General features: G+C 44.8%; 1 long non-coding RNA gene across 4 annotated transcripts in view; it reads left to right on the top strand.

Moving 5' to 3' along the window:
- LOC128335725 (uncharacterized) overlaps positions 1-14,463 on the top strand; it is a 399,851-nt gene that overhangs the window by 321,858 nt on the left and 63,530 nt on the right. The window contains exon 7 of one of the 4 annotated variants that reach the window (XR_008311700.1): positions 10,882-10,932. The exons of the other annotated variants lie outside the window; for them this stretch is intronic. This is a non-coding gene — a long non-coding RNA (uncharacterized LOC128335725). The remainder of the gene's footprint in view (positions 1-10,881; positions 10,933-14,463) is intronic. 4 annotated transcript variants of the gene reach the window in all.

Below are 14,463 nucleotides of genomic sequence, written 5' to 3'. Positions count from 1 at the left end.
CGCAGGGGAAGTGATGTAACATCAGAGAATCAGGGGAGAAAGCTGGAAATTAAATGCTTATGAGTCACAATGGGCAAAAAAACTCACCTTTACAAAACTGTTTTATGGGAGAGGAGGTGTGCAGGTAGGCATGCGGGCAGGCAGGTGGGCAGGCGGGCGGATAAAGGGCAGAAGATGTCCCTTCCCCCAGCGAGGATCACAATTTTTTTTTTTTAAAGCAGACTTGTGCTAACTCTGGAAAACTCTTGATTTATTCTGAAAGGGGTCAGAAAAGCCCAACCTAGATGTGGCCTGTCAAGTTTAGTTTCGGACTCTTTCTGAACCTGTCCGATTTGGATAAAACCAGACCGTGTCAGTTCTGACCGACCCAACTTTGCACATGCCCACTGGTTAAGGCTTGTTAGGGCAGCCTTACACCGGCCAGCAGAGCAAAGAAAGTGCTTTAAAATGATGATTCTCTTATATGTAGCTGGGGAGAGCACCGGTCCCCATCCAGTTCCAGTGTTCCATCCTTGTCCAGTTGAGGACAAGGATCCATCTTATTTATTTATTATTTCCCCAGGTATTTCCCCATGTTTGGAGAACTTTTGTTGAAAAGTGATATAGAAGTATTCACAGTCGTAGTAACAGCACAGTGAATGAGAAGTTCATAAAGTTGCCTTAACTGTTACAGAGGGAGAGGGGGGCAGGATCAACAATGCGACAGATAATATAAGCAGAAGCTTTGGGTTGCTTGTAGTGTGCTGGTCCAGCCTTCTTCAAGTTGTGTTCTCAAATGCGATGTCATTTGACTTCAGCGCCCATAATCTCCAAGGGCCTTGTGGCATCTGGGGAGCAGATTGGAGAACCCCTGATTTTGAATCTTCTGGAATCCAGTCTTTCTATGGGGAACAGTATCTCTGCACTCTCTTCTCCATACCCAAGTGACTGCAACTCTTTTGGCTTCAATCTCTCCCATTGTGTGAGATAGACCACCCATTCCTCTCCCGATTTAATTGCTTCGATAGGTTTAAAGGCCTAAGTGTTCTGATATCAAAGATCCTTCCATTTATTTTGATTTATTATTTTTCCTTCCATGAATATTGGGTCTTTAAACAACAAACAAAACCCTACATAGCAATTGTTCATAGAGCATTATTTGATGCCTATTATTTTTCTATCAGCACCATTCTTATGTTAAGAACACTGCAATAATTGTTTGTTCATGCATATACAGCTCTTCTAAAAATTGTCTCAGGTAGCCAATTAGCTCATTTAATTACATTTATTTGAAGATCTGGCAAAGATCTCTGAAAATGTTGTCTTTCTGCCATGAAATGCTTTGTCCTCTTGCACATAAAATAAATGAATGTTGGCTTAGATTTAGTATTTGCTTTCAACAGACAGTATAAGGCAAATAAGTCAAACATCATTAGATTGAAGGAACACTTGCCAAATAGATTTTTGACTATGTTGGCACACCTTCTTTCTCATTAAAACTGTCTTTCAGAGCTGAGCAGCAGAGAAACACATGCTGTCTGGGATCTACAGAGCTTAGCAAAGTATGCAGAATATCTGATTCATAAAAGTTAAAGAAACCAACAAACTAGAAGACAGGGCTGCATCAAACTAAGTTAGTCTTGACTAAGTATCATTGAGACAAATCCCATTACATTTCAATGGGTCTTAGTCATGGCTAACTTAGTCTGGATGCAACCCCAGTTACTTCTAAAGCAATAGGCCTGTTCACCCAGCTGCTTGAATCTAGGTTTAATGTTAGTTACTAACACTGAAGTGGTTGTGTGAACATATGCCAAGGTGGGAATCCCGGGTCATAAACTTCCTTGGCATGGGTTCATACAATCATATCAACGTTGGTAACCCACATTAAACCTAGATTCAAGCAACTGTGTGAACAAGCCTAGTATTTCCATCTTGATGCACACATTTTTAAAAATGGGGACACAATGCCCCCCTCACAGACACCTGGGGAACATAGGAAGCTAACTTCTACTATGTCAGACCCTTGGTCTATCTAGCTCAGTATTGTCTTCACACACTGGCAGCAGCTTCTCCAAGTCTGCAGGCAGGAGTCTCTCTCAGTCCTGTCTGGAGATGCTGCCAGGGAGGAAACATAGAACCTTCTACATGCATGCAAGCAAGCAGGTGCTCTCCCCAGAGCAGCCTCATCCCCTAAGGGGAATATCTTAGTGTTCACACATGGAGTCTCCCATTCAAATGAATACAAGGCGGACCCTGCTCAGCAAAGGGGACAATTCCTGCTTTCTACTACAAGAGCATCCCTTGCTTGTGAGCAGCCACAAAGCTGTTGCATGATATTTTTATTCATTCATTCATTTATTTATTTATTATTTTTGCTTCTTTTCTCTTCCTTCTCAAATAGACCTAAGGAGTGAGTCCGCTCCAAAGGCAGAATGGTTCACAGGTGGAGCTGACTCAGACTGAATCACTGTTTCAAAGCATACATATCTGCAGTTTCAGAATCCCTGCTCTGATCATTCTGGCAAACATACTGAAATCTAGTGTTTTAAATATATTTCTGCCAGCTATTCATGCCTGACCAGGGACTCACCATTGTTGTTGTGCTGTATTCAGTCTCAGTGAAATTGTGTACTGTCCTTTGAATATAACCAAGCTTCCAAACTCTCTCTTCTCCTAGAATAATAGAGAGCCCAGTTCTTCCCTTGTAGGGAGAATGCCACCTCCACTCAAATAGGACTGCCCCAGTTTGAGTCTGGTGAAATCCCTTTAAACAGGGACTGACTCAAACTGTCTTGCAAGAGGATCTCACGAGAGGGGGTTTCTGGGTCCCATGAGACTTGCAGTAGCTGCAGGGTCTTACTTAGTCTCCTGGTCCATGATGAGATGGGGCCGGAGACAGAATTGGGCTGAGCAGGATCCAGAGGGTAGCTGAATGTAGCACCCAGAGGATGGGCTAGGCACGATGCTCAATAATCCCCCAGCTTCGTCCTTAAGTTTTCTGGGCCTCGGTTGAGGCCACAGGGAAACAAGATAATGGAAGAAAGCTCCCCCAAAGTTAGCCAGCTTTAGAAAGGACCCTGCACTTCCCAAATGAAAAGCTGAATTAGTCTTGGGGATGAGCAGAGGGGGAAAACACATCTTTAACGCCTGTGTTAAGCATCTAAGTAACTCCAGGGTTCCCTGGCACACAGTTTGCAAACTGCTTCCCTGCACATCCCCCTCCTAATACAGTAAGTAAGCATTTCACCTGGAAATAACTATGCATAGGAGGACGACTCCACACAAATCCCAAAAATGTTTGGTGAACTGCAGAAAGGTGCCTGTAGACCTGCACGGTAAGTTTCATCGTCAGAGTTGGAAGGAATTACAGTCATGATGATGATATGGCTCCTGCACCTGAAAAAGCCTAATTGTGCCGCCTGTTTTAATTGGCAGATTATTTGACATGCCTCCGCTCCCACATATTTGCATGATTCAGCCACAATTAACTCCCTTAGCAAAATCAGTGCTTGCCTTCTTAGCAAAATCAAGAGGTGGGATGGAGACCTATTTATTTATTTTTCAGATTTGTAGACCGCCGGAAACTTCTGTCTCTGGGCGGTTTACAACAACATAAAGCAGTTCAAAAATGAAAACCTTAAAACAATTTAAAACCACAATCCAGTTAAAAGGCTTGGGTGGAAAAATCAGTCTTTTTAAAGCACTCAGTGTGCTTCTTTTCCTAGGGTATAGAAATCCAATATAAAACCTGATCTCTGATGGAGCTCCATAAGATAAACTAGCTGCAGTCTTTTACAAGGAGAAATGGTTTCCTTTGTGCATGTACTTGAGGAACAATTGTTTACAAGTAAAGATGAATTTCAAAGCCAAATTCAATTTTCTTCCCTTTTGACACAAAAGACGCCTTCAAAGCAAATAAGAAAAGAGTGTAGCAATGAAATTATCTGGCTGTCCAGAGAGTAGTACATGAATTACAGAAACACTAATAGGAACTTTTGTTTCTTTAGATGACAGCAGGTATGCATTCCTGAATGTATTCGGTTACGACTGAATGAAACATTGTGCGAAGGAAGGAAAGCTCCAATGTTACATCAGTCACCATCTGATGGATTTCACTCATCAGAAACAGATAAAAGGTGTAGCCTGTAGAGCAATATTACACACACGGAGACAAGTTGAAAAGCGAGAAAGAGAGATTAAAACATTGCCATTGGGGGCTGCAGAGGACTCTGTGGGCCAAGAAAGAAGACAGGCCTTATCCAGCATGGCACGCAATGGTGGGAAATGGTATCGGAGCCCAGGAAGGGGCCTTCGACTGAGTCAGGCCATTGGTCCACCTAGCTCAGTATCCACACTAGGCTGGTTCCCACAACCGGCAATAGGGTGGGAGAAGTGTGGGAGCTGTCTGTGTGCACTCCTGCTTTGTGATTGTGTGTGAAAAAGGGGAGGTAGAAGATGAAGGAAGTGATGATGTGTGAAGGTACATCTGGTGGCGCCTCAGAACCGGGCCTTTTCTGTAGCTGCTCCTGGCCTATGGAAAGCAGCACTCTTGGCAGATATCCCTAACCCCTAGCACAGGACCTCCAGGGACTGTTGCTGGTGTCAATCTTAGGTTTCTTTTTTGATTGTGAGCCCTTTGGAGACAGGGAGCCATCTTATTTATTATTTCTCTGTGAAAACTGCGTTGGAAACCTTTGTTGAAAAGCGGTATATAAATGGTGGTGGTGGCTCACTGTCGGCTTTTAAGAGAGCCCTGAAAACTTACTTATTTGGCCTGGCCTTCCAAGGTTTTTAATTGTTTTTAAAGGTATTTTAATTGGTTTTAAATGGTTTTGAATGGTTTTTATATTGTTTTGACCATTAATTAATGGAGGATAGTTCTATCAGTGACTAGTCTGGTGGCTATAGGCCACCTCTAGCCTCAGAGGCAAGATGCCTCTAAATCCCAGTTGCAGGGGATCAACAGCAGGAGAGAGGACATGCCCTCACTTCTTGCCTGTGGGCTTCTTAGAGGTGTTTGCTTGGCCACTGTGTGAAACAGGATGCTGGACCAGATAGGCTTTGGGCCTGATCCAGCAGGGCTGGTCTTATGTTCAGAAGAGCGTTGATCTTCATGAAATTTATTTAGATCCATTCAAAGTGCCTGAATCAGTCACTGTATCACTTTTTAGAAGTTATTACCTGAACCAGAAAGCTAAACAATACTGATGAGCCTGTACTGGCACGGAACCCACATTTGTAATGGCCCAACTCCTTGGTTACAATTTTACATAGCAAATAGTACAGCTATTTGGGGGAAAGTGATTCTTTCCCCCTAAGCTTCTTGAAGAAGGAAGCCAGAGGGTGTGGGAAAGAAGCTCTTTTGAGAGAAGCTCATGTTGATAGATGAGCTCTCTTAGTAGTTAAAGATGTTGCAAATCTCTGTGATGTTCCACTTCTAGCATGAATCTTGCTGAAGTTGGGTGCATATGGTGGACTTCCCTATCAATATACACCATCTGGTTAAATTTTGTGGCATTCCAGATTGAACTAGATACATGCAATGGAGAATGTGGTGATCGTGAAATGAGCACTATGACTCAACAAATGAGTCCAGCTTGAAATCCAGGCAAAGGGAAGGTACTTTACACTGGCAATAACCGTTTCTGAGGAATGTGCTTCGTTCTCTTTCCACCACCTGGTGTATGCTTTCAAGCTCTGTGCCACGCACTGCCTTCTTGAGAGACCCAAACTGACAGCTCGACTTATTTATGCTATGGCTTCAAGGAAGATGTGTTGGATTGTAAAAAGCTTTGCAAAAATGTAGGGCGACGCACATACCACACACATATTTTGCCTCACTCCACTGGAAATAAATTGGTTTCCCAAATTCAGATGAGCTTCCCTGCCTTGCATATTTATTGTATTTCTCTTAGATAATAAATTGCCTCATTCATCATGGGCTGAAGCAACAGATATGGAACTCGTGTAAATACATCACTTATTGGCAATCAGGCTGGAGGATCTCAGTGTGGGGTGTCTGATGATACCTGATGAGTGCCATCATCTTCCACTGCGTTTGCGAAGATGGTACAGGACTTAGCCATTTGTAGGATCACACCACCAGCTCAACAAGAAGGGACTGGTACTCGGTGTGAATACCAGCCTACTTTCCATGTACTGAATTTGTATAATGGAGATCTTTCGGGATGTAGTACAAAGTCATAGCCATAGTACAATGCCGGGGCTGATTAGCTTGATTAAGCCACTTGTCTGGATGCCTTCCTTTCAAAGAGAGAGTTAATTGCTCACAAAAACAAAGAGAACGAAAGCTGGAAGACTATTTCTCAGCTGGCCTTACTTGCGGGGTTGTAACCAGGCCAGGATTACCTCCGGCAGATCTCAAGAAAGAAGTTCCACACTAGGGCGGAATCTCTAAGAGCCACACTCAGGTGTTACAAAATGTGGCAAGAGGGAAAGAGAAGTGCAAATGATTTGTGTGCTGGTTTCAATACGTATCTTTGTCCAACATCAAAAGTGGGGACTCTCGCATGTCAGTGGTTATGCCTACGCTTCCCCCACATCTGGAATTCACACATCTTATTCTGAACCGTGGGAGGCGGTCAGGGGCTAGGGGTGCCAAACCAGGAACTCTAGCGATAGTCCTCATGTGCCTTATTCCCAGCACCACAAAAGGAATTTCTAGAAGCGATTCACATGCGCAGGCAAAACTGGGCTAAGGAAGCCCAGCCCAGTTTTGCCTGGGCGTGTGCCCTGCTGGGATCAGGACCAATCCCGTCAGCCTCTCAGCAGCAACCTCCAGAGCCACCCTCTTAAAACAAGGTTAGGAGAGCGAGCATTCTCCTAACTCCGTTTCTGCGATCGAATGGCAGCCGTGGCTGGCAGACTGAGGAGACCACGGGGAGGGGAGGGGAGGGGGGATACCCATAATGCACTTTGCACTCGTGAGGTGCATTATTGGAGCTCTGGTGGGCAGAGCAATGCAGGGCAACACCTCTCACCTGCCTGAGTTACCGGCAGAAGCCGTTAGCTGTCTGGGCAGCCGCTCTGCCCGCCGAAGAGGACACCATTGCTCGTGTGCAGGGAGGTAAGCTCTTTTGGGCTTCCTCCCTACTAACCCTCTTGCCCTTCCTCACTGCTCATGAGGACGCGCTCCTAGTCAGAAAGAGATTTTGGCACGAAGGCTTCTGTACTATAGTGCCGCCTTTGTAATGCTTGGAGGCGGTACTGCTGTTCTTCAGCCCAGGTGACCAGTGAGGAACCAATAGGAGTCATCCCTGTTGGCCTTGGCATACTACCACCACCACCACCTACTGAATGCGGAGTAAGATCCACATCCTATTACTAGAGGAATTCTCCCTCTGTTTTGGCTTCCTGTTTCCACACTTGGGGAGTTTCAGAAGTGCACTTACTTCCTTTCTCACTGCCGTTTGTGACATCCAAATGCCAGGTCACTTCTTGGCAGAAGGCAGCTGTGACCAAAGAGGGTAAAAAAGCTGATGGTGCAGCAGCAGCCTGCATCACTGAGAGCAACCCTCCATCTGTCCGTAGCAGCTGTCAGAGTCAGCAGCTGCTACAGGCAGCTAGAGGCTTCTGTCAACTTGCAAGCTGGTCCACAGGCTGCTTAGGGAAACTGGCCTTGAGTAGAATTGTGTTGCAAGTAAGGACTCTCTTTAAACTCCTATCTTCTTTCTTACATAGCAGCGTAGGAAGCTGCTTTATACTGAGTCCGACCATTGGTCCATCTTGCTCAGTATTGTCTGCACTGACTGGCAGCAGCCCCTCAGGATCTTTCCCAGCCCTGCTTGGAGATGCTGAACCCATGACCTTCTGCAGGCAAAGCAGATGCTCTTCCACTGAGCTGTAGCCCTTCCCTTATAAAGACGTGTCTCTAAATGGTACCCGTTGCTACAACATGAATTCAGAAGAGATGACAAATGTTGTGCAGCACGCACAAAACGAGGTGTTCATCAACATGAGAGGGAGAGGAGCTATTGCCCAGTTTACTGCTAGTGACTGAAAGGATTGTATTAAATGTTCCCTGGTCATAGCTGGCCAGGCTCCTGTTTTATTCCTTTATGAAATCATTAAAATATTAGGATCAGCAGTAAATCCACACCACTGGTTAATGGCTATTACTCTGGTTACTTACTGATGGAAGCTATGGATCATTACTGCTTCTTTAATATACTTAGGTGCAGTTTCACTTCATCCCAGGAGGATTTTCCAACCTGCTAAACTTCTGATTATAGACCAACAATCAGTCTCCTATATCTGAATCTAATTGGTTATCTACCTGCCTTTTATCGAATGTCTTTTTTTAAAAAAAATAGTTTTAGTCATTTGGAAGTTTATGAACAATAACAAGCTTTAAAAGCTTAAGATGCTCATGACCTTGAATGTCTGAAAAATATCTTTTTTGATGTGGCCATGGTTGTTACCAATACTATGGACTATGGCAGGCAATCAGAAGGGGGGGGGGTGAGATCTGAGACTTGGAAGGGTTCTTATCCCAGTTCTTACAGTTACCTGTTTTCTTCCTAACTATTGTTTTATGCATATGCAGATTTAAGTTATTAATTAACCAGTCCATCAATTAACGCTCGTACGCTTAATCAAGTAAGATGTCTTTGAACAGGTGACAGCCGTAACAATTAACTCTGATCTTTCCAAAAGGTGGTTTTCTCCCAGCTTTGCCCTCAGTGCTGAGCTCCCTGATTTCACTTCTCTCTTCTGTTTGCATGTCCCATCGTTGGGAATACTCTCTCCATGGCTTACATTGAAGAGTGATATATAGGTATTTGTTGCTGTTGCATAGTTTTAAACCTGTTTTCATTTGAACATGTGCAGCCTGGCTCGATGCCTTTCCGTGACAGAGCAGTCCAAGCCAGTGCCAAAGTGTTCACCTGCCTTGCAGCATTTGAAGGAGACTTTGATTTCTCAGGGAAGTGTTTTCATCCCACTTTGGGGGGGAAAAAACCCACAAAGGAGAGACTGATAAGGAGAAAAATGCTCTTCCAAAAAGAAAAATTCCCCATGGAATCATACAGCAGCATCCATTTGTCCTCCTGATAAGGGTCTTTCAGCATCTCAAAATACTGCCACACAGAAGGAAGGAAATCTCCTCTAAATAATGGGAGTATTTTTCTTGATTGCTGCCGCTAGTCCCATTGACACCGAATCTTAGGCCCATCTGCAGCAGAATGGTGGCTGGAAGGTGCTGCTATTAAGTTGTACTCAAACAGGGTCACCATGAAGGGGGAATGTTCAATGTTTATACCGCATCTCAAGGCAGTTTACAAAAGCTAAAATGCAATAAAGTTCTGTAAAAGTTACATTTAAAACCTTAAAATCAAACATTAAAACCATAAAATGCCAAGAAACAATTAAAAAGAAACAAACGCAAGAAAGCTGAGAAACCTGGAGCCTTTAGGAGGTAAAAGCCTGAATAAATAAAAAGGTCTTTAGTTGTGTGTTTTTTTAAGAAGTTGCCACAGTTGTCACAGAGCGGATGTTTACTGGGAGAGCATTCCAGAGTCTAGGGGCAACAGAAGAGAAGGCCCTGTCGACAGTCTGCATGACGATCTAGCCTCTGTCAATCTTGGCACACGGAGCAAAGGCCCCTCAATGATCTTGTTGGGCGGGCAGAAGCCCTTGTCCTTCAGGTGTCCACGGCCCAATCTGTTAAGGGCTTTAAAAGGTAATAACCCAGCACCTTGAATTGGATCCAGAAACCAATCAGCAGCCAGTTCAGCTCTTTCCAGGAGTGTAGGGAGGCTGGCAGCAGCCTGTGTGTGCGGGCACCACTGCAGCCACCCTTCCCCACCCCCGCATTTGATGCCAGATGCAAGGGAGCGGCTATCTATGCCCCCACGTCTGACGTCAGATGCGGGGGTGTGGTCTCCCTCCCAAATGGGGCTGCACAGCCCCATTTGGAAGGGAGATCGGCCCGCACTGTTTTGGGTAGTGTGGGCCAGAGTGACTCTCCCTGCCTTCCAGCCGTGCTGCCAACGCAGCATGGGCCGATCTCCCTCATAAACATGGCCATGCGGCCCCTTTTGGGAGAGAGATTGATCGGCCCCACTGCATTGGCAGTGAGACCATTAAGGCAGGGAGAGTCACTCTGGCTGTGCTGCCAACACAGCGTGGGCTGATTTCGGTTCCAAACAGGGCCCCAGGGCCCCGTTTGGGACCAAAATAATGCCTCTGTGACTGATGTCAGATGTGGGGGTGTGTCTGGGGCATATCTCCATCTCAAATTCCCATCTCCCTTTCCCATCGAGTCCAGCAGGAGAGCGAAACATGGCTGAATTGGGTCTTCTGAGTGGCTTTCTTCCATGATGCAGTTTAACAATGCCACGAACACTGTGGCTCTGGAGTCTCTGACAGGGTTGTTGATGTGGATTGTAACACATGGCATGGTCCTTCGGATGCTCTTTGGTGGAAAGCTTGTGGTGAGGGAAAGACTTTGTCTTGCATTCACCAGCACAACTTTCAAGAGGGCTGCCGAGGTAAAACGGATGCAAAAGGAACAGTGATGCAAATTGATAAGGAGACGGAAAGGGATCTGGAATCATAAGATGGGCTTAAAGCATAAGGATGATGCAAACTGACAGGGGAAGAGGATGAAGTCCTTCCGGAATAAGATCAATTTAACAATAAATGTAATGGAAAGTGACAACCTGAGAGGGAGAGGAGGTTGCAAGGGAAAGTCAGTCAAAAATGTACAAGTTGTCCTTACTGACAAGGCAAAGTAATCAAGTTGCTGGTCTAAGAGCATTTCAAAGTTAAAACATGGGTAGCTTGCAAAAAATGATTTATTTTGGTTGTGGTGTTAGTGGATGTGAGAGAGCTCAGCAAGCAATTACAACATGCCTGTGTCTTCATTTGCATTTTTAGGCATTTGGGATCATGAATCTTGTATGGCAAAGATTACATTGAAGTCATCAGGTAAATATGAGATAAATGTGAAACAGCGTGGCTAACAATATCCAGGGCCATGACCTTCTGACTTGTTTCCCACCAGACTGATAATATTTGCCATTAAGGGATAATATAGCAATATCTTTGTACCTTTTATTCCTCTGCACATCACTTTTTTATTGTTGAAGGACCTCATTTCCCTGTTCGGGGTGGTCAGGCTAGCTCCAGGCTCTGAAGGGCCTCCCTCTCTACCCGCCAGGTTGCTTGTCCTTCTGATTGCTCTACCACCGAGCAACTGGGCCAACCTTGCCCATTGGCTGTGTAAGAAACAGTTGGTTGGGCTTTTTCGGCTCCTTGGCTCTTAAAAGAAGGAAGCCTCTGCTGGAGCCACCTGCAGGCTGTGGCTGAAACCTTCAAGGGTGGGGCTGGGGGGGTGGGGACAATGCATTGCATTTGGGGATGTAGGGGGTGTCTCTGGGGCAGCTATCCCAGTGGTGTTGAGGAAGATTTGGTGTTGGTAGATCAGCAGGTCATAATAGGCAAAGGGAATTTAGAAATTTAATTGTGGTTTCCCCCTCAATCAGCCCTACCACCACTTTGACCTTGGAGAGCAGTGCCTACAACCCACAGAACCTCACCTTATTATTTTGTAATGCCAGGTCAGTCCAAAATAAGTCTGAGATCATCCATGGCTTGATCATGGATGAAGGAGCTGACCTGATGTGCATTATGGAGACCTGATTGGGAGAGCTTCTCCTAGGTCCCAGCTTCTCCTGTGGTGGAGCAGGTGTGAGGATGTGATCTGGGAGGTGGGGTGGCTGTGGTCACCCCACAATGATGATGGAATGAAAGAGCTTATGTGATTCACTGGTTTCTGGAAAAAAATAGACCATAACTGTTTTTGGTGCAAGTACTACATATAAAAATCCAAGAATTGCAATGAGGTATGTAGACCCAAATGCCTCTAAACAAAGCAACCAAAATTCTACAGCAAAATCCAGGTCATTGTCCCAAAGAATGTACAAATGTAAACTCAGGGTGGTGGTGGAATATGACAGAAAGCTCTAGGTGGAAGAGGCAAGGGAAAGTAACTCAAGCTGAATGAGAGTAAACGCCATTCCATAATCCTTTTGGAACAGGTAGTAATTTCATTTCCTTTTTCTATGGGTAGGTCCACATTTACAGTTGTACAATCTTGCATTGTACTTATGGTTCACAGTTCATATCCTGTCTTGGTCTATTGACCAAAATAAATATTCTTCTACTATGAGAACAAAAAATATTCTCCAAGAGGCTTACATACAGTGAGTTTGCATGATTGCTGCCAAGTCAATAAGTTGGGAGCCAGAGGTTCCCACTGAGTATGCACTGGAATGAAGTCTGAACAGGCATGAAGTCTGAACCTGCCCAAGTCCAGTTCCATGCTCGATGCCCAAGATCCACTGAAAATTCTCTCAAGATTCTCCACTCAGCTTCAAATGTAGCTTACAAGGGAGTGGCGAATGTTGGGAGAATGTCAAGTGAATCTCAGGATTCCAGCACGAGAATTGGACTTGGGTGGATTCAGAGCTTATGCCTGCTGGGAGAACGTGCTCACTGGAAACCTCTGGTTTCAAGCTTACTGACTTGGCAGTGATAGCGCAAGCCCACTCTATGTAAACTTCTTTGAGAACTTTTTTTTTGTTCTAGTAGCAGTAGTTGGGATATGAGCAGGAGGAGGAGATTTATTGTGGTCAATAGACCAAAACAGGTTATGAATACAGAATCATAAATACAACACAAGACCATAACTACAACACAAACAATAAAACTACAAATATATAAATACATCAATAGCCCAAGGTACGCCATCCTCAGTATAGCATCCCTCCAGTGGCTGTTGCTAGTGTCTATTGTATGTTTCTTTTTTAAATTGTGAGCCCTTTGGGGACAGGGAGCCATCTTATTTATTTATTATTTCTTTATATAGAAACCCGTGAACCCGGTGGTTCTCACGATGGGAGAAGACTGGGCTGGGCTCCTCTAGCCCATTTTTCTCCCATTGCGAGAATAGCCTCGATGTCTGAATAGGCTTTTCAGGGAAACTCATTTGTCATTACCGACCTTTTTAAATGGAGTTTATACAATGCCTTTCAGAAAGATCCTCAGGCAGCTCATCATAAAAACAAATGTTTTTGTTTTGCGCAATATTTCTCTCCTGATTATTGTAATTGGACGAGGTTTATTAGGCATAATTACCATTGACTTACAAGGAAATTGCAGCAATAAGAACAGAAACCCATATGCAAATAAAAGCCCATGCCACACAGAAAAAGTCGACACAACCGGCTTGCTAAAGACGGATTAGCATTGACAGCCATAAATCCACTGATTCGATAAAGTGCAAAGCTGTGTGTGTTTTTGTGATTGATGGTGTGTGGTGGCAGAGGTTAAATGATCACAGCCAATAAAACTTTAAGGAAGTCAGAACAAATAAAGCAGCAACATATGGTACCTATCACACAAAGCCATATATAGTTCCATGTGTACTATATATATATGCGGGCAGCCTGTGTTGAGTGGTCTGGCCGGCGAGTTGGCTGAGGATGGGGGTGATGAGCGGAGGTGAGCCAGGCAAGAGCCTTAAACAACCTCCCTCGCTTCTCCCCCACCCCTTTACTTGTAATTCCCCTTTACAAGTATTGCTGCTCGAACCGCTGAACTGGTTCGATTGAACGGACCAAACCGGACCGAACAACGGACCGAACCAAATTCAATTCAGATTCAAACCGAACCACATTTTGGGGGTCATGCACACCCCTAATTTCATGGCTTGGGATCCACTGTGAAGAAGTCCCTGTCCCTGCCTATAACACCGACTGGTCTGGTCATCACCAACAGATACCCAAATGGGGTAGCAATGCTCTCCTTTTAGGCAATCAAGGGTTGGAGATCTTTTCTCTAGGTGCTATCTTTTCTGAAAACAGCTGTTCCTAGGCAATCTCGCAGCTCAGTGGTGGATAAAAGGAACTTGGGTATCAGGACTTGGAAACATACTGCCCATCAGAATAGATAATCCAGGACTACATGACTAGCCCAGGATTGCTATATCCTTCATGATTATGAAAGGAGCCTTAGAGAGCAGCCCTACCTAGAGATGTCTAGGACTGAACCTGGGACTGTCTGCATGCAAAGGAGGTGTTCTGCCAAGAAGACTGCAGGCTCAGTCCCTGACAGCATCGCCAGGAAGTGCTAGGAAAGACAGTCAATGTGGACAATACTGAGCTCGATGGACCAATGGCCTGGCTTGGTGTAAAGCAGCTTCCCACGTTCCTTTCAATCTCTACTCTATATCTGTTTCAATTGACTTGGAAAGATTCCTGCCTGAATCCTTGGAGAGCTGCCGCCAGTCAACGTAGGCAGTACTAAGCCAGATGTACCAATAGTCTGACTTGGTATAAGGCAACTTCCTCTGTGAATTCATCTTTGTAGGCAACACAGCCCCTTTTCTCCAGAGAAATTGATGCCGATGCCGACAACAACAACAACAACAACAACAACAACAACCCTTAAAAGAAC

The sequence above is a fragment of the Hemicordylus capensis genome, chromosome 11 (assembly GCF_027244095.1).
Source record: "Hemicordylus capensis ecotype Gifberg chromosome 11, rHemCap1.1.pri, whole genome shotgun sequence".
NCBI classification, from domain to species: Eukaryota; Metazoa; Chordata; class Lepidosauria; order Squamata; family Cordylidae; genus Hemicordylus; species Hemicordylus capensis.
This window is presented reverse-complemented; position numbering and strand designations above follow the sequence as displayed.